The sequence below is a fragment of the Nerophis lumbriciformis genome, linkage group LG04 (assembly GCF_033978685.3).
Source record: "Nerophis lumbriciformis linkage group LG04, RoL_Nlum_v2.1, whole genome shotgun sequence".
In the NCBI taxonomy this organism is placed as follows: domain Eukaryota; kingdom Metazoa; phylum Chordata; class Actinopteri; order Syngnathiformes; family Syngnathidae; genus Nerophis; species Nerophis lumbriciformis.
The window spans coordinates 53922501-53947354 of record NC_084551.2 but is presented as its reverse complement, the minus strand read 5'-3'; the positions used below and the strand labels follow the sequence as shown (position 1 = coordinate 53947354).

The window sequence follows — 24854 nt, the reverse complement described above, 5'->3', positions numbered from 1 at the left end:
GAGTTTTTCCTTGCCCTTATGTGGGCTCTGAACCGAGGATGTCGTTGTGGCTTGTGCAGCCCTTTGAGACACTTGAGTTTACTTGAAAAAATAAACGAAGTCAAAATTGCTCGACGTCATGTCTGTGCTTGGTGGTCCATGGAACCCTGACTACAGTGAAACTACAGTGAGAGACTTTCACAAGGCTTTTTAAATAAATAAACATTGATTGATTGATTCAACGTTCCCAGTCGTCAACACAAAATCAGGACTGAAGCCACCGACGCAACACGGCGGATTACAACGGGAGTCGTTTCCTGTTCACGTGGGCCGAGCACACACGTGTCCTTTTGGTTTGCTGGGATTAGTTTGATTCAGAAATCACGCACAGTCAAGTCGCCGCAGACGCACATTCACTTTTTTTTTCTTTTTTTTTCCTGACGGCTGATCCGTCACACGCTGATCCGCCTCCAAGTTGGCTCGCTGAGGATTAACAGTAGGCATGCGACGGCCGCGTTACACTGCCGGCCTCCGATTCATATTTTTAGACTTCTCCGAGTGCTGACGTGCACAAATTAAACACTGATGTGTGTGTGTGTGTGTGTGTGTGTGTGTGCGTGCGTGGGGGGGTTCATTCGACGGACCCTCATTAGAGCGAGCAGCTGCTGAGGCCTGAGCATGGATTTAAAACCTAAAAGGTCTTTTTGCTCTTCAGTGCCGGGCATTAATGGCGGATTCTCTGCGCGAACAACACTCTAATAGGGGAATAAAAGAGGGAATAATCAGGGGCGGCTCTGCTGACAGGATGGCGTCCCGACATCATATTCCTCTTTCTTTAGGGGGCGGAGCCTGCAGGATGTCCAGATGTTCCTCATCCTGAAGGCGCGCACTATCCCCCATCCCCGTCTTACACGCTACCGGGAATCAGGTCCAATTATCCAGAAACTATTCTTTGCACTCCGACTTGACATTTCCCACTTCAGTCGGGTTCCTTTCATCGAGAAGAATGCTGACGTTGCAGATATTGAAACTAATTGGCTCCCTAATGACCTCCACTTGTTAGTTTTAGCGTTCTGAGAGAGAGCCCCCCCCCCCAAATCCCCCGGGTTCAAAGGTCAAACAAAACTGCTTCTGCTCACTCCAGGCCCGTCTAATCATGCCTCTTTGGATTTGAAGAACGCCATTATTGTATTTTGTAGTATTGCATTGTTTTGTACTATCTTGTATTGTGTAATATTCTATTGTATTGTATTGTGTATTATTATATTGTATGGTGTGGTATTGCATCGTTTTGTACTGTATTGCAGTGTGTAATAATATGTTGTTGTGTAGAGTAGTATTGTACTGTGTAGCATTAAATATTATTGTGTAATAGTGTATTGTATAGTGTGGTAGTGTGTAATGTTGTATTGTATTGTTTTTGGTAATATTGTGTAATATGATATTGTATTGTACATTGGTATTGTATTGTGTAGTATTACATTGTATTGTACATTGGTATTGTATTGTGTAGTATTACATTGTTACGTGTAATTTTGTATTGTTTTGGTATTGTATTGAATTGTCTAGTATTGCATAATTCTGTGTTGTGTAGGATTGTGTAATATCATATTGTGTTCTGTAATGGTGTATTGTATGGCGTTATATTGTATTGTACAGTGGTATCGTTTTGTTTGTTATTGTATTGTGTAGTATTGCATTGTTTTGTGTAATATTGTATGGCTTTGGTATTGTATTGTTTTGTGTATTACTGTGTAGCATTAAATATCATTGTCTAATAGTGAATCGTATAGTGTAGTAGTAATGTTTAATGTTGTATTGCATTGTTTTTTATAATGTTGTGTAATATGATATTGTATTGTACAGTGGTATTGTTTTGTTTATTATTGTATTGTGTAGTATAACATTGTTTGTGTAAAATTACATTGCTTTGGTATTGTATTGTTTTTGTGGTATTGTGTGATTTGTAATAAATTGTATTGTGTAGTATTGTATTGTATTGTGTATTATTTTGTAATATTATACTATATCGTTTATTATTGTATTGATTTGGTACTGTATTGTATTGTGTATTATCGTGTAATATTGTATTCTTTTGTGTAATTTGTATTGCTTTAGTATTGTATTGTATTATGCAGTACTGTGTAATATTGTATTGTTTTGGTATTGTCTTGTTTTATGTATTACTGTGTAGCATTAAATATTATTCTCTAATAGTTTATTGTATAGTGTAGTAATATGCAATGTTTGCATTATTTTTGTAATATTGTGTAATATGATATTATACTGTACAGTGGTATTCTATTGTTCATTATTGTATTGTGTAGTATTACATTGTTATGTGTAATATTGTATTGTTTTGGTATTGTATTGAATTGTCCAGTATTGCATTATATTGTGTTATGTAGGATTGTGTAATATCATATTATAATCTGTAATAATGTATTGTATGGCGTTGTATTGTATCGTTTTGTGTAATATCATGTTGTATTGCATAGTGGTATTGTTTTGTCTATAATTGTATTGTGTAGTATTGTATTGTTTTGTGTAAAATTGTATTGCTTTGGTATCGTATTGTTTGGGTTGTATTGTGTAATATCGTATTAAATTGTATGGCGTAGTATTGTTTTGTAGTGTGTAGTATCGTGTAATATCATACTATATTGTGTAATATTGTATTGATTTGGTACTGTATTGTATAGTGTAGTAATGTGTAATATTGTATTATTTTGTGTATTTTATTGCTTTAGTATTGTATTATATTATGCAGTATTGTGTAATACTGTATTGCTTTGGTATTGTATTGTTTGTGTACTATTGTGTAATATTATAAGAAATTATATTGTGTAGTATTGTATTGTATTGTGTACTAGAATACTATATTGTGTAATATTGTATTGATTTGGTACTGTATTGTTTTGTGTAATATTGTATTATGTTGTGTATTTTTTATTGTTTTAGTATTGTATTGTATTTTGCAGTATTGTGTAATATTGTATTGCTTTGGTATTGTATTGTTTTGTGTATTACTTTGTAACATTAAATAGTATTCTGCAATAGTGTATTGTGTTGTGTAGTAATGCGTAATGTTGTATTGTATTGTTTTTTGTAATATTTTTAATATGATATTGTATTGTACAGTAGTATTGTATTGTTTATCATTGCATCGTGTAGTATTACATTGTTTTGTGTAATTTTGTATTGTTTTGGCATTGCATTGAATTGTCTAGTATTGCATAATATAGTGTTGTGTAGAATTGTGTAATATCATTTTATATTCTGTAATAATATATTGTATGGCGTTATATTGTATTTTTGTGTGTAAAAAATCATGTTGCATTGTATAGTGGTATCGTTTTGTTTTATTATATAGTGTAGTATTGCATTGTTTTGTGTAAAATTTGTATTGCATTGGTATGGCATTGTTTTGTGTACTAATGTGTAATATTGTAATTAATTGAATTATTTAGAATTGTATTGTATTGTGTAGTATTGTGTACTAATATACTATATTTTGCAATATTGTATTGATTTGGTACTGTATTGTATTGTGTAATATTGTATTATTTTGTGTTATTTGTATTGCTTTAGTATCGTATCGTATTGCATTGTGTAATATTGTTTTGCTTTGGTATTGTATTGTTTTCTGTATCATTGTGTAATATTGTAACTTAGTGAGTAATATAGTATTATTTTGTATAATATTGCATTGTTTTGTGTAATTTGTATTGCTTTTGTATTGAACTGTATCGTGCAGTTTCGTGTAATATTGTATTGTTTCGGTATTGTATTGTGTAATATTGTATTTTATGGTATTATAATGTATGGGTTTTGTGTAACATATTGTTGTTTCTGTATCGTATTGTGCACTGTGGTATTGTGTAATATTGTATTGTCGTGTTCATGTTATATTTTATTATATAATATTGCGTAATATGATATTGTATTGGTAATATTGTGTAATATTGTGTAGGGTTGTGTGGTATGGTTGTACTTGTATCGTTGTTGTAAGGTATATTAATAGCTTATAAATATGTTTGTACACATATATAATATCTAATAGTAAAATGGACTCCTACCTTGTTTACTTCCGTGAGGACCTTCTTAAAGTTGTTTAATCAATCAGAAATATCAAGCCGCTAAAATGCGCCAAACATGGAGAGAGTGTTTTGCATTTTTCCCATCATGCATTGCAATATTTTTAAACGGGAGAATTTATGAACATTCTATTGTGCTTAGCTGTTATTTATTTTTAATATCCACAAAGTTAAGTGAGTAGGTTGTGTTATGTGTGACCATAAGTGTTGACTTTTTGTGTTGGTTGACTTTTAAAAAAAATGTTTGGCACCATGAGTGGGAAAGGTAGCAGCACGGTGAAACAGGGGTTAGTACGTGTGCCTCACACTACCAACGGCCTGCGTCCGATCCTTGGCTCAGGATATTTCCGTGTGGGGTTTGCATGTTGGTAGCACGGTGGGAGAGGGGTTAGTGCGTCTGCCTCACAATAACGAAGGTCCTGAGCAGTCCTGTGTTCAATCCCGGGCTCGGGATCTTTCTGTGTGGGGTTTGCATGTTCTCCCCGTGACTGCGTGGGTTCCCTCCGGGTACTCCGGCCTCCTCCAAAGACATGCACCTGGGGATAAGTTGATTGGCAACACTAAATTGGCCCAAGTGTGTGAATGTTGTCTGTCTGTCTATCTGTAATGAGGTGGTGACTTGTCCAGGGTGTACGCCGCCTTCCGCCCGTGTGCAGCTGAGATAGGCTTCAGCCCCCCTGTCCCTGTGATCCCGTAAGAGACAAGGGGATAGAAAATTGATGGATGGAGTGGGAAAGGTGGTTTTAATTGGGTCATATAGCCAAATGCTGTTAGGTTCATTTCAAAACCAAATTCATGGTCATTGGCCTGCTATACCCTTCTTTTCCACAAGATGGTGACGGCGGGTTTCGACGCCCCTCGTTTATTGTATCGGAGGATTTTTTGTGAAGCCAATAATTACATTTTATTGGGATACCCTTTATTTTGAAAAATGTCAAACATGTCTATGATTGTTCTGAGTCATCCGGGACATTCTATCTTTATTAGTCCATGCTCCAGGACTTACATTGGTCAGATCTAGCCTTAGACTTACATCCGAGTAGGCTTTATTAGTTCATGCTCCAGGACTTACATTGGTCAGATCTAGCCTTAGACTTATATCCGAGTAGGCTTTATTAGTTCATGCTCCAGGACTTACATTGGTCAGATCTAGCCTTAGACTTATATCCGAGTAGGCTTTATTAGTTCATGCTCCAGGACTTCGATTGATCAGATCTAGTCTTAGACTAAAATCCGAGTAGGCTTTCTTAGTCCGTGCTCCATGACTTAGATTGGTCAGATCTAGCCTTAGACTTATATCCGAGTAGGCTTTATTAGTCCGTGCTCCATGACTTAGATTGGTCAGATCTAGTCTTAGACTTATATCTGAGTAGGTTTTATTAGTTTGTGCTCCATGACTTACATTGGACAGATCTAGTCTTGGACTTATATCCGAGTAGGCTTTATTAGTCCATGCTCCAGGACTTAGATTGGTCGGATCTAGTCTTAGACTTGTATCCGAGTAGGCTTTATTAGTCCGTGCTCCATGACTTAGATTGGTCAGATCTAGTCTTAGACTTATATCCGGGTAGGCTTTATTAGTCCGTGCTCCAGGACTTACATTGGTCAGATCTAGCCTTAGACTTATATCCGAGTATGGGTTGTACTTGTATAGCGCTTTTCTACCTTCAAGGTACTCAAAGCGCCTAGTCTTAGACTTATATCCGGGTAGGCTTTATTAGTCCGTGCTCCAGGACTTACATTGGTCAGATCTAGCCTTAGACTTATATCCGAGTAGGCTTTATTAGTCCGTGCTCCATGACTTAGATTGTTCAGATCTAGTCTTAGACTTATATCCGAGTAGGCTTTATTAGTCCGTGCTCCATGACTTAGATTGGTCAGATCTAGTCTTGGACTTAAATCCGAGTAAGCTTTATTAGTCCGTGCTTCATGACTTAGATTGGTCAGATCTAGTCTTAGACTTATATCCGAGTAGGCTTTTTTAGTCCGTGCTCCATGACTTAGATTGGTCAGATCTAGTCTTAGACTTATATCCGAGAAGGCTTTATTAGTCCATGCTCCATGACTTAGATTGGTCAGATCTAGTCTTAGACTTATATCCGAGTAGGCTTTATTAGTCCGTGCTCCAGGATTTTGATTGGTCAGATCTAGTCTTAGACTTATATCCGAGTAGGCTTTATTAGTCTGTGCTCCATGACTTAGATTGGTCAGATCTAGCCTTAGACTTATATCCGAGTAGGCTTTATTAGTCCGTGCTCCATGACTTCGATTGATCAGATCTAGTCTTAGACTAAAATCCGAGTAGGCTTTATTAGTCCGTGCTCCAGGACTTAGATTGGTTAGATCTAGTCTATATATATATATCGAAAAGTTTGAACATTCCTGGTTGAAATCATCACACTGAGTTCTGAGTCTTGCAAAGTGCTCGTTCCGGTCTTGATTGGAATAGATTGTGTTCTTGGTGGATCTATGGCCGGGGGTTGATATGGGGGTGGGGGTGGGGGGGTAAAGATGCAGCATCAGCAGCTGTCCCTCTCTCTCTCTCTCTCTCTCTCCCTCTCTCTCCCTCTCTCTCTGTCGACCTGAATACTTGTGGTGCTACAATCATGTGGACTCCCTGAGGTGTGGAGAGGAGAACTGAAGCGGGGGGACGAGGACCGGGTCGAAGCGGGACGGGAGACTCGAGACGGAGCTGTCCCGCGCACGGAAGACCCCCGTTGGAGTGTCTGAACTAGGCTGCAATGGACTCTTCACTCCACCGGTAAATTTACAATACCCTTTCTTTTTATCATTTTTTTTCACTTTTTGGTTTAAGGAAAGTTGGGCTGGTTTTAAGTGAGCTTGACGGACGACTTTGTGTTAAGCTGAAATCAATTGTATTGTTCCAAGCTAGCAGTTTTTTGCAGTAAAAACTACAGGTATTTTCACATTTCGTTACTGTTTATTACTATTGCATTACCCTCAATTTAAAGTAAATCCGTTTGAAACACTGCAAGTGTTGTGGTAAAATTCTGGCAACTGAACGGACAGGTATTTTTTACCAAGTGTCTTTAAAAGGCGCTGCCCTTTGCCGAGTGAAGCGTGGCGCCATCGAGGGCACGCTTGTAGTCCGTTTTAACTCTCAGCGTTGGTATGGTTTGCGGACTGGAAAGGGGTTGTTGACGGTAGCGCCAGTTGGTAATACAGTTGAATAGAATAGAATGGCTGTGTCTCCTTGTCCACGAACGGAGTAATGTAGGATTGTTATTGTTGATGATTGTCACCTGCCCTGAGATCGGTAGGTTGTGAGTTCAAACCCCGGCCGAGTCATACCAAAGACTGTAAAAATGGGACCCATTACCTCCCTGCTTGGCACTCAGCATCAGGGGTTGGAATTGGGGGTTAAATCACCAAAAATGATTCCCGGGTGCGGCACAGCTGCTGCCCACTGCTCCCCTCACCTCCCAGAGGGTGATCAAGGGGATGGGTCGAATGCAGAGGACACATTTCACCACACCTCGTGTGTGTGTGGCTATCATTGGTACTTTAACTTTAACTTTAACTTATTGAATGTTCATTATTCCCCCGTGGTAGTAGTAGTAGTAGTAATAGGGGCATGTGTGTGGACAGAATTACCGTAATTTCCAAACTATAAAGCACACCGTTATATATTATAAATATTGTCCTTATATAAGCCACACCTGACTATAAACCGCATATATATATGCATTGTGAAATGTGTTATTTACACAGAAATATTTTGTAAATGTTTATTGTTCATACCTTAATTGTTTCTAACACGGCAGTAAAACGGCTGGTCGTGCAAAACAGAAGTCATCGTCATGAACCCGCGAGCGGCGCAAGCTCGCTCTCCAATCAGCGAAACGGACTCAATAACTCCACGGTGACGTTTTTGGTGAGTTCTACTGAATAATTTGCGTCGTAAGTTAATAAAACTAACACATACACTCGTAAACGTGTTAGCATTGTCAGCTAATGCTAACGGCGCTAGCTTCATTACATTGCGATACCGCGCACACCCATGCGTGAAAACACTCCTGCGGACATGGGACGGTTCAGTAAGTATGAAGCGTTTTAGTTATATTGTAAAACCGGCAAAACGTTGCTTGGAGTTATGAAGGAAAAATCCAAGAATCCATACCAGTAGAAACGCTATGAATGGCTGGAAAGGGATGGCATCTTCCCACCATTATGGCCCCCCGTCTATGCAAAAGCAGAATTGTATTTAGTTATATGCGTTTATTAGATATTTACTGTCATTTTATTTTTTTAATCTTCATATATTTTATCCTTTATTTCTACTCATTGTAGTACTATTCTAACGGTTTTATTATTTATACTTTCCAGCGAGGGAACCATCTGCATCAGGGGTTATCGGCCGTGCTGTTGGGGGGTGTTTGTGTCAGCGTCCTGGTGGCCATGGTCTGATGACCTCCTGGTGCAGACGGCTCCTGTGATAGTGTTTACTCACCTGGCTCCTCTGTACTCAGCTTACAGGCCGCAGGGCTCAAAGTGTTTTACGGTACTTTGTCTGTGGGCTCACCAGAGCCTGCAATAATATTCCAGGGTGTGCTTGTGGCGGTGGGGTCCTGAGGCTGGGGTCAGTATAATTTGCTAAATTGCTGATGATCTTATATGTTTTGTTCTATTTTTGTAACTGTTGCTGTCTATATTGTAACACGGGCTGCAATGTGTTGACAATTTGGTGATCTAAGCCTTTCAGACAATACCCGAAAGGGCAATTTTGGGTGTATATCGGCCACATTTTTCCGGTGGTTGATTTTGGTGTATCAGTAGTTATATAAAGTAGGTGTGCACAAAAAAAAATCAGTACACATCCAGGTCCCAATTCTTATCCATCGTGATTCTACAAACCCCGTTTCCATATGAGTTGGGAAATTGTGTTAGATGTAAATATAAACGGAATACAATGATTTGCAAATCATTTTCAACCCATATTCAGTTGAATATGCTACAAAGACAACATATTTGATGTTCAAACTCATAAACTTTATTTTTTTTTTGCAAATAATAATTAACTTAGAATTTCGTGGCTGCAACACGTGACAAAGTAGTTGGGAAAGGGCATGTTCACCACTGTGTTACATGGCCTTTCCTTTTAACAACACTCAGTAAACATTTGGGAACTGAGGAGACATATTTTTTGAAGCTTCTCAGGTGGAATTCTTTCCCATTCTTGCTTGATGTACAGCTTAAGTTGTTCAACAGTCCGGGGGTCTCCGTTGTGCTATTTTAGGCTTCATAATGTGCCACACATTTTCAATGGGAGACAGGTCTGGACTACAGGCAGGCCAGTCTAGTACCAGCACTCATTTACTATGAAGCCACGCTGTTGTAACACGTGGCTTGCTGAAATAAGCAGGGGCGTCCATGGTAACGTTGCTTGGATGGCAACATATGTTGCTCCAAAACCTGTATGTACCTTTCAGCATTAATGGCGCCTTCACAGATGTGTAAGTTACCCATGTCTTGGGCACTAATACACCCCCATACCATCACACATACTGGCTTTTACACTTTGCGCCTAGAACAATCCGGATGGTTCTTTTCCTCTTTGGTCCGGAGGACACGACGTCCACAGTTTCCAAAGACAATTTGAAATGTGGACTCGTCAGACCACAGAACACTTTTCCACTTTGTATCAGTCCATCTTAGATGAGCTCAGTCCCAGTGAAGCCGACGGCGTTTCTGGGTGTTGTTGATTAACGGTTTAAGCCTTGCATAGGAGAGTTTTAACTTGCACTTACAGATGAAGCAACAAACTGTAAATATTGACATTAGGTTTCTGAAGTGTTCCTGAGCCCATGTGGTGAAATCCTTTACACACTGATGTCGCTTGTTGATGCAGTACAGCCTGAGGGATGGAAGGTAACGGGCTTAGCTGCTTACGTGCAGTGATTTCACCAGATTCTCTGAACCCTTTGATGATATTACGGAGCGTAGATGGTGAAATCCCTAAATTCCTTGCAATAGCTGGTTGAGAAATGTTGTTCTTAAACTGTTCAACAATTTGCTCACGCATTTGTTGACAAAGTGGTGACCCTCGCCCCATCCTTGTTTGTGAATGACTGAGCATTTCATGGAATCTACTTTTATACCCAATCATGGCACCCACCTGTTCCCAATTTGCCTGCACACCTGTGGGATGTTCCAAATAAGTGTTTGATGAGCACTCCTCAACTTTATCAGTATTTATTGCCACCTTTCCCAACTTCTTTGTCACGTGTTGCTGGCATCAAATTCTAAAGTTAATGATTATTTGCAAAAAAAAAATAAAGTTTATGAGTTTGAACATCAAATATGATGTCTTTGTAGCATATTCAATTGAATATGGGTTGAAAATGATTTGCAAATCATTGTATTCCATTTATATTTACATCTAACACAATTTCCCAACTCATATGGAAACGGGTTTGTAAATTGATTCATACTTTTATAAAAAGTTGATTTAATTTATTTTTTTTATATCAAAATACATTTTTAAAAAGTCGTTTTTAAGCCATCTCCATGCAACCAGAAGGAGCTTTTCTAACCTGTAACCTGTTTTGAAAAAGTTTCATTTTACAAAACCCAAAAGCAGTGAAGTTGTCACGTTGTGTAAATGGTAAATAAAAACAGAATACAATGATTTGCAAATCCTTTTCAACTTATATTCAATTGAATAGACTGCAAAGACAAGATATTTCACGTTCACACTGGAAAACTTAGGTTTTTTTTGCAAATATTAGCTCATTTGGATTTTGATGCCTGCAACATGTTTCTAAAAAGCTGGCGCGAGTAGCAAAAAAGACTGAGAAAGTTGAGGAATGCTCATCAAACACGTATTTGGAACACCCCACAGGTGAACGGGCTAATTGGGAACAGGTGGGTGCCATGATTGGGTGTAAAAGCAGCTTCCATGAAATGCTCAGTCTTCACAAACAAGGACGGGGCGAGGGTCACCACTTTGTCAACAAATGCGTGAGCAAATTGTTGAGCAGTTTAAGAAAAACCTTTCTCAACCAGCTATTGCAAGGAATTTAGGGATTTCACCATCTACGCTCCGTAATATCATCAAAAGGTTCAGAGAATCTGGAGAAATCACTGCACGTAAGCGATGATATAACGGACCTTGGATCCCTCAGGCGGTACTACATCCAAAAGCGACATCAGTGTGTAAAGGATATCACCACATGGGCTCAGGAACACTTCAGAAAACCACTGTCAGTAACTACAGTTGGTCGCTACATCTGTAAGTGCAAGTTATAACTCTACTGTGCAAAGCGAAAGCCATTTATCAACAACACCCAGAAACGCCGCCGGCTTCACTGGGGCCCGAGCTCATTTAAAATGGACTGATACAAAGTGGAAAAGTGTTCTGTGTGGTCTGACGAGTACACATTTCAAATTGTTTTTTGGAAACTGTGGACGTCGTGTCCTCCGGACCAAAGAGGAAAAGAACCATCCGGATTGTTCTAGGCGCAAAGTGTAAAAGGCAGCATGTGTGATGGTATGGGGGTGTATTAGTGCCCAAGACATGGGTAACTTACACACCTGTGAAGGTGCCATTAATGCTGAAAGGTACATACAGGTTTTGGAGCAACATATGTTGCCATCCAAGCAACGATATCATGGACGCCCCTGCTTATTTCAGCAAGCCACGTGTTACAAAAGTGTGGCTTCGTAGTAAAAGAGACTGGCCTGCCTGTAGTCCAGACCTGTCTCCCATTGAAAATGTGTGGTGCATTATGAAGCCTAAAATAGCACAACGGAGACCCCCGGACTGTTGAACAACTTAAGCTGTACATCAAGCAAGAATGGGAAAGAATTCCACCTGAGAAGCTTCAAAAAATGTGTCTCCTCAGTTCCCAAACGTTTACTGAGTGTTGTTAAAAGGAAAGGCCATGTAACACAGTGGTAAAAATGCCCCTGTGACAACTTTTTTTATATGACACCTGTGGTTATTTGGATCATCAGAGATGATCATGTCACGTAAATAAAGTGGGAACATTCTGACACTTATTAAACAAGTAAGTAGGTCTCGATTTAATCACATGCTTTAAAAATACTGACCTATTTTAGCTTCCCGTAGCTGCGCTTATTGCCTACTTGATTGGCAAAATGGTTTCAGACGGTGCCATCCCATTCCTAACCCATAGGGTTCAATATGACCTTTTGCAGCTATTACAGCTTCAACTCTTCTGGGAAGGCTGTCCACAAGGTTGCGGAGTGTGTTTATAGGAATTTTCCACCAGTCTTCCAAAGGTCACACACTGATGTTGGTGGAGAAGGCCTGGCTCTCAGTCTCCGTTCTAATTCCTCCCAAAGGCGTTCTATCCGGTTCAGGTCAGGACTCTGTGCAGGCCAGTCAAGTTCATCCACACCAGACTCTGTCATCCATGTCTTTATGGACCTTGTTTTGTGCACTGGTGCACAGTCATGTTGGAAGAGGAAGGGACATGCTCCGAACTGTTCCCACAAGGTTGGCAACATGGGATTGTCCAAAAAAATTGTTGGTATCCCGGAGCATTCAAAGTTCCTTTCACTGGAACTAAGGGGCCAAGTCCAACTCCTGAAAAACAACCCTACACCATAATTCCTCCACCACCAAATTTCACACTCGGCACAATGCAGTCCAAACTTCATGTGACCTTCCAATTAGCCCACGTACAGAACGCAGAGAGCTTCATGGACTGGGTTTCCATGGCCGAGCAGCTGCATCTAAGCCTTAAATCACCAAGTCCAATGCAAAGTGTGGGATGCAGTGGTGTAAAGCACGTCGCCACTGGACTCTAGAGCAGTGGAGACGCCTTCTCTGGAGTGATGAATCACGCTTTTCCATCTGGCAATCTTATGGACCAGTCTGGGTTTGGAGGTTGCCAGGAGAACGCTACATTTCAGACTGCATTGTGCCATTGGTGTGGATGAACTTGACTGGCCTGCACAGAGTCCTGACATGAACCTAATAGAACACCTTTGGGATGAATTAGAACGGAGACTGAGAGCCAGGCCTTCTTGACCATAATCAGTGTGTGACCTCACCAATGCGCTGTTGGAAGAATGGTCAAAAATTGCTATAAACACACTTTGCAACCTTGTGGACAGCCTTCCCAGAAGAGTTGAAGCTGTAATAGCTGCAAAAGGTCATATTGAACCCTATGGGTTAGGAATGGGATAGCACTTCATGTTCATATGTGAGTCAAGGCATGTGGACAAATACTTTTGAAAATATAATGTATAAATATATATATATATATATATATATATATATATATATATATATATATATATATATATATATATATATATATATATATATATATATATATATATATATATATTTATATATATACCGGTATATATATATATATATATATATATATATATATATATATATATATATATATATATATATATATATATATATATATATATATATAAACAGTTTTTTTGTATTCATTATTAATATAAAGTCATATTTTTGTCATTTCATGATGCCTTTATCTTTATTTTTACATGTTGATAGAGGGAAGTATTTTTTAAATGATTTATTATATGTACATGTAGATGCTGTATCGGGACACATAGGAATTAACTATACACAATAACACATTAACAAAATGATGTGTCACATGAATGGTTTTTAAAGTAATTACTTTGTGACGTGAAAAAAACACAAGTAATGTAAAAAAAAAACACGTCGTTTACTTTTTGATATCAAAATTTAAAAAAAGCAGTTTGGCGAATGAAGATAACGTCTAATAAACAAGATGTGTTCTCCTCCAACGCCTCCCTGTGGTTCAGTACAACAGTTTGGCCAACAAAAATAAAGAGGAGTGACAACTCTCACATCGAATACACAATCTTCACAGCCAGCGTTCAATTCGACGAGATAGCAAAACATTTGAGCTGGTATTGATGCTATTTGAACATTGATACCGTTTGCAGTTAAATAAAACCATCCCAGTAAACAAAGTAAAGACTTTATAAAGAAGTTGTGACAACGTCCACATCACATCGTCTGCTGGATGTTTCAACACCTCATAAACTTTCAGTCACAGCAGCTGATGGACGCCGTGTTGAGAAAATGAAAGCAACAACAAATAGTTTTCCCCTTCGCTGTATACTTTTAGTGTGTGGACAAGTGTCTCCAATATTGTCCACACCTGTCTCCATCCAAACACAGCAGTACGCTCTTAAACGCATGCCGGGAAGCGAGAGAAAATGACGTTAAACCAAGCGCTTTGCTCCGTTTACTCCGAGGGGAAATATCCGCAGCAAAGCCCGTGTAGTTAGTCCGCCAAGATCATCAAGACAAACGACGCTAGTGCATTTTGATAACCCAATTTATGAGAAGCTAGTGTTGGGTTAAATTTTTTAGTTATTTTTAAGAGGAGCAATCAATTTTTGGGGTTAATATATATATATAAAATATATAATACAATATAATAATATATATATTTATATATATATATATATATATATATATATATATATATATATATATATATATATATATATATATATATATATATATATATATATATACATATATATATATATATATATATATATATATATATATATATATATATATATATATATATATATATATATATATATATATATATATATATATATATATATATATATATATGTATATATATATATATATATATATATATGTATATATATATTATTATATTGTATTGTATATATATATTTATATATATATATATATATGTATAAATATATATATAGGCTTTTTTTAATGAAAAGTAACTTTTTTCTTTAAAGGAATTTTATTAAGGATGAATGTCATTATTTACAATCACACATCTTATGTACAATGACAATATTTGAGCATGCTGTATAGAACTACTATGACCATACACAGCAATTATTGTAAAAAATGTCACTCATATTTTGCTTTTGAGTATATTTTAATAGAATACAAATAATTGTTCTCAGTAGTTGGGAAGGAGTAGGACAAACCAGCAGTAAAATGTATCATTGATAACCAACTATTGGGTCAAGGAGCGCACAATTGCGCAACCCAATAGTTGGGTTGGGACTAACCCAACATTGTAGCAAGCATAACTCAACTTTTGTGTTAAATATATTCAACCCAATTGTTGGGTTTAAGAATCAACCAACATTGAGTTAGCATAACTCAACTTTTGGGTTAAACAATTCAACCCAATAGTTTGGTTGGGAATAACCCAACATTAGGTTATCATAACTCAACTTTTGGGTTATATAATTTAACCCAACATTAGGTTATCAAAACTCTACTTTTTGGTTAATTAATTCAACCTGATAGTTTGATTGGGAATAACTCAACATTAGGTACCGGTAATCATAACTCAACTTTTGGGTTATATAATTTAACCCAACATTAGGTTATCAAAACTCAACTTTTGGGTTAAATAATTTAACCCAATAGTTTGGTTGGGAATAACCCAACATTAGGTTATCATAACTCAAATTTTTGGTTAAACAATTCAACCCAATAGTTTGGTTGGGAATAACACAACATTAGGTTATCATAACTCAACTTTTGGGTTAAATAATTTAACCCAACATTAGGTTATCATAACTGTACTTTTTGGTTAAATAATCCAACCTGATAGTTTGGTTGGGAATAATTCAACATTTGGTTATCATAACTCAACTTTTGGGTTATATAATTTAACCCAACATTAGGTTATCATAACTCAACTTTTTGGTTAAATAATACAACCCAATAATTTGGTTGGGAATAACCGAGCATTAGGTTATCATAACTCAACTTTTGGGTTAAATAATTTAACCCAACATTAAGTTATCATAACTCAACTTTTGGGTTAAACAATTTAACCCAACATTAGGTTATCATAACTCAACTTTTTGGTTAAATAATTCAACGCAATAGTTTGGTTGGGAATAACCCAACATTAGGTTATCATAACTCAACTTTTGGGTAAAATAATTCAACCCAATAATTTGGTTGGGAAAAACCGAACATTAGGTTATCATAACTCAACTTTTTAGTTAAATAATTAAACCCAACATTAGGTTATCATAACTCAACTTTTGGGTTAAATAATTTAACCCAATAGTTTGGTTGGAAATAACCCAACATTAGGTTATCATAACTCAACTTTTTGGTTAAATAATTCAACCCAATAGTTTGGTTGGGAATAACCCAACATTAGGTTATCATAACTCAATTTTTGGGTTAAATAATGTAACCCAACATTAGGTTATCATAACTCAACTTTTTGGTTAAATAATTCAACCCAATAGTTTGGTTGGGAATAACCCAACATTAGGTTATCATAACTCAATTTTTGGGTTACATAATGTAACCCAACATTAGGTTATCATAACTCAACTTTTTGGTTAAATAATTCAACCCAATAGTTTGGTTGGGAATAACCCAACATTAGGTTATCATAACTCAACTTTTTGGTTAAATAATTCAACCCAATAGTTTGGTTGGGAATAACCCAACATTAGGTTATCATAACTCAACTTTTGGGTTAAATAATTTAACTCAACATTAGATTATCATAGCTCAACTTTTGAGTTAAATAATTTAACCCAACATTAGGTTATCATAACTCAACTTTTGGGTTAAATAATTCAACCCAATAGTTTGGTTGGGAATAACCCAACATTAAGTTATCATAACTCAACTTTTGGGTTAAATAATCTAACCCAACATTAGGTTATCATAACTCAACTTTTGAGTTAAATAATTTAACCCAACATTAGATTATCATAACTCAACTTTTTGATTAAATAATCCAACCCAATAGTTTAGTTGGGAATAACCCAACATTAGGTTATCATAACTCAACTTTTGGGTTAAAAAATTCAACCCAATAGTTTGGTTGGGAATAACCCAACATTAGGTTATCATAACTCAACTTTTGGGTTAAGTAATTTAACCCAACATTAGGTTATCTTAACTCAACTTTTGGGTTAAATAATTTAACCCAACATTAGGTTATCTTAACTCAACTTTTGAGTTAAATAATTTAACCCAACATTAGGTTATCATAACTCAACTTTTTGGTTAAATAATTCAACCCAATAGTTTGGTTGGGAATAACCCAACATTAGGTTATCATAACTCAACTTTTGGGTTAAATAATTTAACCCAACATTAGGTTATCATAACTCAACTTTTTGGTTAAATAATTCAACCCGATAGTTTGGTTGGGAATAACTCAACATTAGGTTATCATAACTCAACTTTTGGGTTAAATAATCTAACCCAACATTAGGTTATCATAACTCAACTTTTTGGTTAAATAATTCAACCCAATAGTTTGGTTGGGAATAACCCAACATTAGGTTATCATAACTCAACTTTTGGGTTAAATAATTTAACCCAACATGAGGTTATCATAACTCAACTTTTTGGTTAAATAATTCAACCCAATAGTTTGGTTGGGAATAACCCAACATTAGGTTATCATAACTCAACTTTTGGGTTAAATAATTTAACCCAACATTAGGTTATCATAGCTCAAGTTTTGAGTTAAATAATTCAACCTAACATTAGGTTATCATAACTCAACTTTTCGGTTAAATAATTCAACTCAATAGTTTGGTTGGGAATAACCCAACATTAGGTTATCATAACTCAACTTTTTGGTTAAATAATTCAACGCAGAAGTTGGGTTTAAAAATTAACCCAAAATGTTGAGTTAAAATAACTTAAACAAGTGGTTTGTCCTTTTCTGAATCAGCAGTTGGGTTAAAAATGGGTTATTTTTTAACCCAACACTTCTGACTCTTGCTGTCTTTTTGAGCTTGTGTAATTTATCCGTGCGCAACATCGCCGGTTCTACGTAAAGACGGTTCTAGAAAGCGGGAATGATTTGCACTCAAAAGCATCCTCCCTCGACCTTGAAGGCTTTTGTCGAGATGGCGACGCGCCATCAAGGAAGTGACTCCTGGGAGCCGGCCAAATGGTCAATTTAATCAGAGGCTTTATGAGCAGGAAGTGTGTCGCCCTCCTCGTTGCTCGCTGATTCATTTGGAACATTAAACGGCGCGGTGCCTTAACTGCGCCGAGGCTCAAACCCTGAAAAAGCGGGCTTCTTTCCAATTGTGACACAGTGTGAATATCGCGATTGGATTTGCGATTTTTTTTTAATATTTTAGACATACAAATGCATAAATAACAAGTGAAGGAAGACATGTTACTGTTACAATAATTTACTTTAAAAATATTTGGTTTTAGAGCTCTGTGAAGTTGGCAGGTTGTGTAATTCTTAAGTAAAAACAGAGTATAATGATTTATAAATCCTTTTCAACTTACATTCTTGCTGAAATAAGCAGGGGCATCCATGGTAATGTTGCTTGGATGGCAACATATGCTGCTCCAAAACCTGTATGTACCTTTCAGCATTAATGGTGCCTTCACAGATGTGTAAGTTACCCATGTCTTGGGCACTAATACACCCCCATACCATCACACATGCTGCCTTTTACACTTTGCGCCTGTAACAATCCAGATGGTTCTTTTCCTCTTTGGTCCGGAGGACACGACGTCCACAGTTTCCAAAAACAATTTGAAATGTGGACTCGTCAGACCACAGAACACTTTTCCACTTTGCATCAGTCCATCTTAGATGAGCTCGGGCCCAGCGAAGCCGGTGGCATTTCTGGGTGTTGTTGATAAATGGCTTTGGCTTTGCATAGTACACTCTTAGAAATAAAAGTGCTAAGTAGAACCATATAAGGTTCTTCGGCTCGTCCTCATAGGAGAACCCTTTTTGGCTCCAGGTAGAACCTTTTTATAAAGGTTCCACTTGGAACCCTTTTGGAGGGTTCTACCTAGAACTGTGTGTGTAAGGTTTCACCCAGAACCCCCCATGAGAGGTTCTACAAAGAACCCACGCAGGGAGTTCCACTAAGAACCCTTTCATGTTTCAAGGGTTTCATCTAGAACCCACACAGGGAGTTCCACTAAGAACCCTTTCGTATTTCAAGGGTTTCATCTAGAACCCACGCAGGGAGTTCCACTAAGAACCCTTTCGTATTTCAAGGGTTTCATCTAGAACCCACACAGGGAGTTCCACTAAGAACCCTTTCGTTTGTCAAGGGTTTCATCTAGAACCCAAGCAGGGAGTTCCACTAAGAACCCTTTCATGTTTCAAGGGTTTCATCTAGAACCCACACAGAGAGTTCCACTAAGAACTCTTTCATGTTTCAAGGGTTTCTTCTAGACCTGACACAGGGGGTTCTAAAAACATCCCTTTTCAAAGGTTTTCACCGATAACCGTCTTGTCTTCTGAGGGTTCTATAAAGAACCGTTTTGTATTCTACAGATCAGTTTAGTTCATATTATATTGTGGTCATTTATCATGTTGACATTGAACAAACATTCAAAACATTTTAATGAGAAAAACATTTATTTAAAGATAGTCCAACAAAACAGGAGAGGCTGTGTAGGTCCCAGGGGAGAACAGGTCAAAAGTCAGCCTAGGTCCAGTGGAATCATCAACATGACAGGCCAGACACATCATGCTGTCCTTAGTAGGTGAATTTGTGTAAATAAATCTCCAGCAATGGTGACATGGCAGAAAGAGACACAAAATAGTTTTAGTTTAATCAATCCAAGGTGCATTTACTGCATTTACTGCGCCTTATTGTAAGCTATCTACAAACAATAAAATAATGCATGGTCCAATGAAAAGAATCAGTGTACATACTGTATGTACTAATTGTGACAGTGGAACAGAATCATGAGAAAGTGAGGGAATCCCACAAAGTTTTCACATTGATATAAATAATGTTGAAATAATTTTCAGTGTTATGTAACAAGTACTCAGAATGTTACGTATTGTAACAATAATAGAAATCTAGAGACGTCACTATGCCAAAATCAAACAAAATGTATTGGTCCAACATATGTATTAAATAAGGGATATTTTTTTTAATCAATATGAACAAACAAAGGGCAGCAGCAGGAATTTGACCATTAACAAGAACATAAAGCATGAAATCCCATGCTGCAACACATCTACTCACTACTCCCCACTTCCGACACAGTTGTAGAGTCTCTTCACTGAAATGGGTACAACACTGTGGTCCTTGATCCCCAACACAAATCTTTCAATGAAAATAAGAGTTGTTCTCAGATCCTTTGGGTACTGGACAGCAAAAACAAAATAAAGTGACATTAATGCACTCATAGCATATGGTATGTCCATGCTGCTGTCCTCAGTCAAAACCTGTATACCATCCAGGTATAGGGTTATCCTTTGTGCCTGCAAAGGGTTCCCCTCGTGTGTGTTACGGAGCATGTTTGCTGGAGTAGGCACGCTTGGCTCCTATGCAATAAAAACAGATACATGTCAGTAAATAAAACCTGCTGTGAAAACAGCAAAACGACTCAATGTTGCCATAATATGGATAATGCCAATTCCTAAATCTTGACCTTAAATGCAGTATTTACCTCCAGCAGAGAGCATAGAAAGGATGAGTCCTCTCTGAAAATGGAAGGCAGCAGTAGAATTGCTGCATCCCTAATGAGTCCTGAGGAAATAAAATTATTCTGTAATATTTTTTGTTTTCAGAAATACAGATTGTGGCTCCTATAGATACACACATAGGTCTAGATACCTCGTCTTACTGAATCATCCAGGCAGGCATTGATTGCCCTCTGGCAGCAGTCCTTTAGGTCACACATAGATGCTCTTTGAACCATCTTCGTTGCCATTCGATCCAGCTCTGTGACCATTCTGCGATCAGCTTCTACAAGGAATTGCTCCTTCATCTCCCACAGAAGCTGTAAGGAGGGATAAAAAGTGTCATCTCAAAATACTTGATGATCATAAATGAAATAATACACATACAATTAAATATGGTCAATTCAATGCTTGAAGATACCAACTATTTTAGGAAGATTCAGTGCGGGAAACTTTTCGATGATTTCCTCTGCCTTGGCAGTTGCCATGAAGGTCTTTCGGTATGCATAGGTTCGTCTCATTCTCTCCTTTAAAGAGTTCAGATCTGGGTGTACCTTAAGCATCTCTGTAGACATTTCATTGATATGAGCTTCAATGCTCCTTTCATCCTCTCTACATTCTTCACTCTCCTGAGCCTATATGCATTCAAGAAAAATGACAAGCAATATAGTAAGAGGTAACCATTAAGATGAGGTGTACATGTTTTTTAAAAAGTTATATAATATGGAAGAATCATCCTCTCTGTAACCTTCGTCTTGTGATATTTTTCTGCTACCACTATGTTGGAGACCAAGCTCAAGCCCAGTCTCTCTGCTCCTCCTACCCGCACATTAGTGTGTGCTCAACATGGATGTATTAGATCCATGGTGCTCACCAGCCCACCCATCCCTCCAAAGACGAGCTGGATGGCGACCGCAACGCCGCTACCGACAACGTTAAAGCTCCTTCTAACATTGACAATTTATACTATAATATTTCATTAAAATAACAACTACGATAACCTTTTTAGGATGATTTAAGATTAATTGTACAAATATATTGTAACCTATTTTGTTATGGCAGCTCTCAGCAGAGCTTTGTCAGGTATTGTATTGTTTGACCACAATACAATATTTTTGTTTGTTTTCTACAAGAAAACAAACAAATAAGCAAACGAACAAAACATAACAAGAAACAAATGCTTAGTCCACCTTTTACCATAAAAGTCCTCAGCTAGGGTCAAGCATGCTGAAATAAGATATTATATTTAGCTCACCTTGATTCTCGGAAGTTTCTTCTGTTCTCTCTCCTGTTCTTCTTTGTTCTGTTCTGTTCACAGTAATCACTATTGGTATGTCACACCTGGTTTGTAGGCAGGGAAGATCAGACCATGTGGTGCAATCCATGGGGCAACCAGCTCTTAACTCACACATGACAGCCACCATCATGCCAGCTCCCTGGCCCAACACACCAAACCTTGCCCTTTGCCCTGGGAGATCAGGGTTCAATTCCCAGCATCAACAAACCCTGATGTAGTAGCCTAAAAGTCAGCATTACAGTGCGATTTTTGCATCAGTTAAGGCTTGGCCTCTGACATCAAAGACCGTTGTCTATCAATGAACTTATATGCAGCTTCACAACTGGACTAAGCCAGTCAGCAGGGTACAGCAGCCATGGGATGAGGCCGATCATGGAAACGTATGAGGAGGAGACAAATACATTAGTAAAATTGTCTGTAAAATAAGTGTTTAATATTTTTTAAATTGTCTGTCACTAATCCACACATCACCTCAGTATGCATTAACATGGTCACTCTGCATCAACCAGGCTTTGAACTCACAACTTCAAACTGTATCCCTAGATCACCTGACTTGTAACAAACTTTCAAAAGCCTTTGTCCAGTGAGTCGTATAGCTCACTTAGATGCCCCAGAAAGAGGGGTTATATCCTTGCTGCAGGGACCCCCTTGCTAGTTGTTTGCTGTGTGTCATTTCCTCCTGAAGAAGGGAGTAGTGTAACTAAACTAAATAAACACAATTATAACTGCTGCGCAGCGATGGGTCGGGTCCGGGCGATTTTTGGCAAATTAAGGCAATTCTGAGCAACAAGCAGGAGAACAGGAAGGCAAGACAGTTGACATTATAATGTTCCTTTTGCACCAGTTGAGGCTAAAATCCACAACAATAGAACCAAAGACTGTGGTCTATCATGCTGAGCTAATTGGCAAGTGACAATTCAACAGTGGCTTCACAAATTGATTAAGCCATTCACTGTTGTGCATGCAGATTTGAAACCACTGTAAATATATCAGTTATCAAGACAAAAATCTGAAAATACACATATTGCATCTAGACAGAATGGAGGTATTGGTAATTTGATTTTTTTAATTGATTCGATTTGCTCCATAAGTTAATAACTGATGTTTAATCTATCATGACTCTAAAATGTATATGTTTGCTTCACAAAGACCATCTGGCATTTTCATGAGCTGTCATCACCACCTTTGTCAGGGCTTGAACCCAGGTTCTTTGGCACCAAGAACCAGCTCCTAAATCAGTGAGCTATTTCTCAAACGGAATCACCAGCCAGACAGCAGTTGTCAAGGCAGATTTCAAAAATGGTCCTCCCAGTCACAGCTAATCTTTGCCTGAGTCAACAAGATTTGCTGATGAAGATCTTGTTTTCTTACAATTAATGGTTGTGGAAATAAATTGGTAACAGAACATTTCAGTTATAGGACTGCCATTATTTGTATGTCTGATCAGAAGGTGTAAGGTAATAGACTAGTATGGTGGACCTGATGACTGAAGGCAGCCAGCTGGTTAGCTCAGTTACTATTGCCAGTGACTTTAGACTGGGTGGCAGGTGTTCAAATCCCAAGAGTGGCAATTATGTTACAGTTTGATCAACAGGATCTGGGGAAGAAGAGCTTGCTTTAAAATAAACAAACAAATTGTATATGAAAAGTATTTGTATCAGTAGTCACAAGGAAATGTATTTTGCACCATAATTGGCAAATGTTATCAGGAAGTATGTCCCTGGTGACAGGATCTTACCCATGCTTTCAACAATCCCTGAAGAACTCTTTCTTCCAAAAACGGTTCTCTGGATCAAAATAGTTCTTACTGGAACTCTTAGTGTTAGTGAGAACCCTTTTAAAACCAATTATTCAGAAAAGGGGTTTTAAAGGGTTCTCTGGATCAAAATGGTTCTTACTGGAACCATTAGCGTTACCAAGACCCCTTGAAAAACCCTTTCTTTGGGAAAGGGTTTTTCAGAAGCAAATGGTTCCAATTAGAACCTCAGCCCTTGTAGAAGAACCCTTTTGGAACCCTTATTTCTAAGAGTGTAGAGTTTGAATTTGCACTTACAGATGTAGCGACCAACTGTAGTTACTGACAGTGGATTTCTGAAGTGTTGCTGAGCCCATGTGGTGATATCCTTTACACAATGATGTCACTTTTTGATGCAGTATTGCCTGAGGGATCGAAGGTCCGTAATATCATCGCTTACGTGCAGTGATTTCTCCAGATTCTCTGAATCTTTTGATGATATTACAGAAATCCCTAAATTCCTTGCAATAGCTGGTTGAGAATTGTTGTTCTTAAACAATTTGCTCAGGCATTTGTTGACAAAGTGGTGACCCTCGCCCCGTCCTTGTTTGTGAATGACTGAGCATTTCATGGAAGCTGCTTTTATACCCAATCATGGCACCCACCTGTTCCCAATTAGCCTGTTCACCCGTGGGATGTTCCAAATAAGTGTTTGACGAGCATTCCTCAACTTTCTCAGTCTTTTTTGCCACTTGTGCCAGCTTTTTTGAAATACGTTGCAGGCATCAAATTCCACATGAGCTAATATTTGCAAAAACTAACAAAGTTTTCCACTTCGAACGTTAAATATCTTGTCTTTGCAGTCTATTCAATTGAATATAAGTTGAAAAGGATTTGCAAATCATTGTATTCTCTTTTTATTTACCATTTACACAACGTGACAACTTCACTGCTTTTGGGTTTTGTATATCATGTTCTTAAGACGTGTTTATCATTCTACTGTAATTAGAAGGTAAGTACTGTGCATCTGGAAAGTATTCACAGTGCTTGACTTTTTTTGGATGGGAAGTCTCTGTACAGTGCTGTTTTTACTAGTGTAGTATCTGCTAGCCTACGAAATAACATGTTGTCCATAGGTGATGGTTTACATTTCTTTGGAAAAAGCAGGAAGCTATTTTGGGTGAACAGTGGTCCATCATTGTGGGCGGATAATAAAGTATGGACATTTAGTGTGACACGTGACAGGAGTTGTACACTATGTGCTGTTTTTACTA

General features: G+C 37.7%; 1 protein-coding gene across 1 annotated transcript in view; it reads left to right on the top strand.

Moving 5' to 3' along the window:
- Positions 1 to 6679: 6679 nt before the first annotated feature.
- LOC133603986 (leucine-rich repeat and immunoglobulin-like domain-containing nogo receptor-interacting protein 1) overlaps positions 6680 to 24854 on the top strand; it is a 39478-nt gene continuing 21303 nt past the window's right edge. Inside the window, exon 1 of the mRNA XM_061957281.2 lies at positions 6680 to 6837. The gene's annotated coding sequence lies outside the window, so the exon portion shown is untranslated. The remainder of the gene's footprint in view (positions 6838 to 24854) is intronic.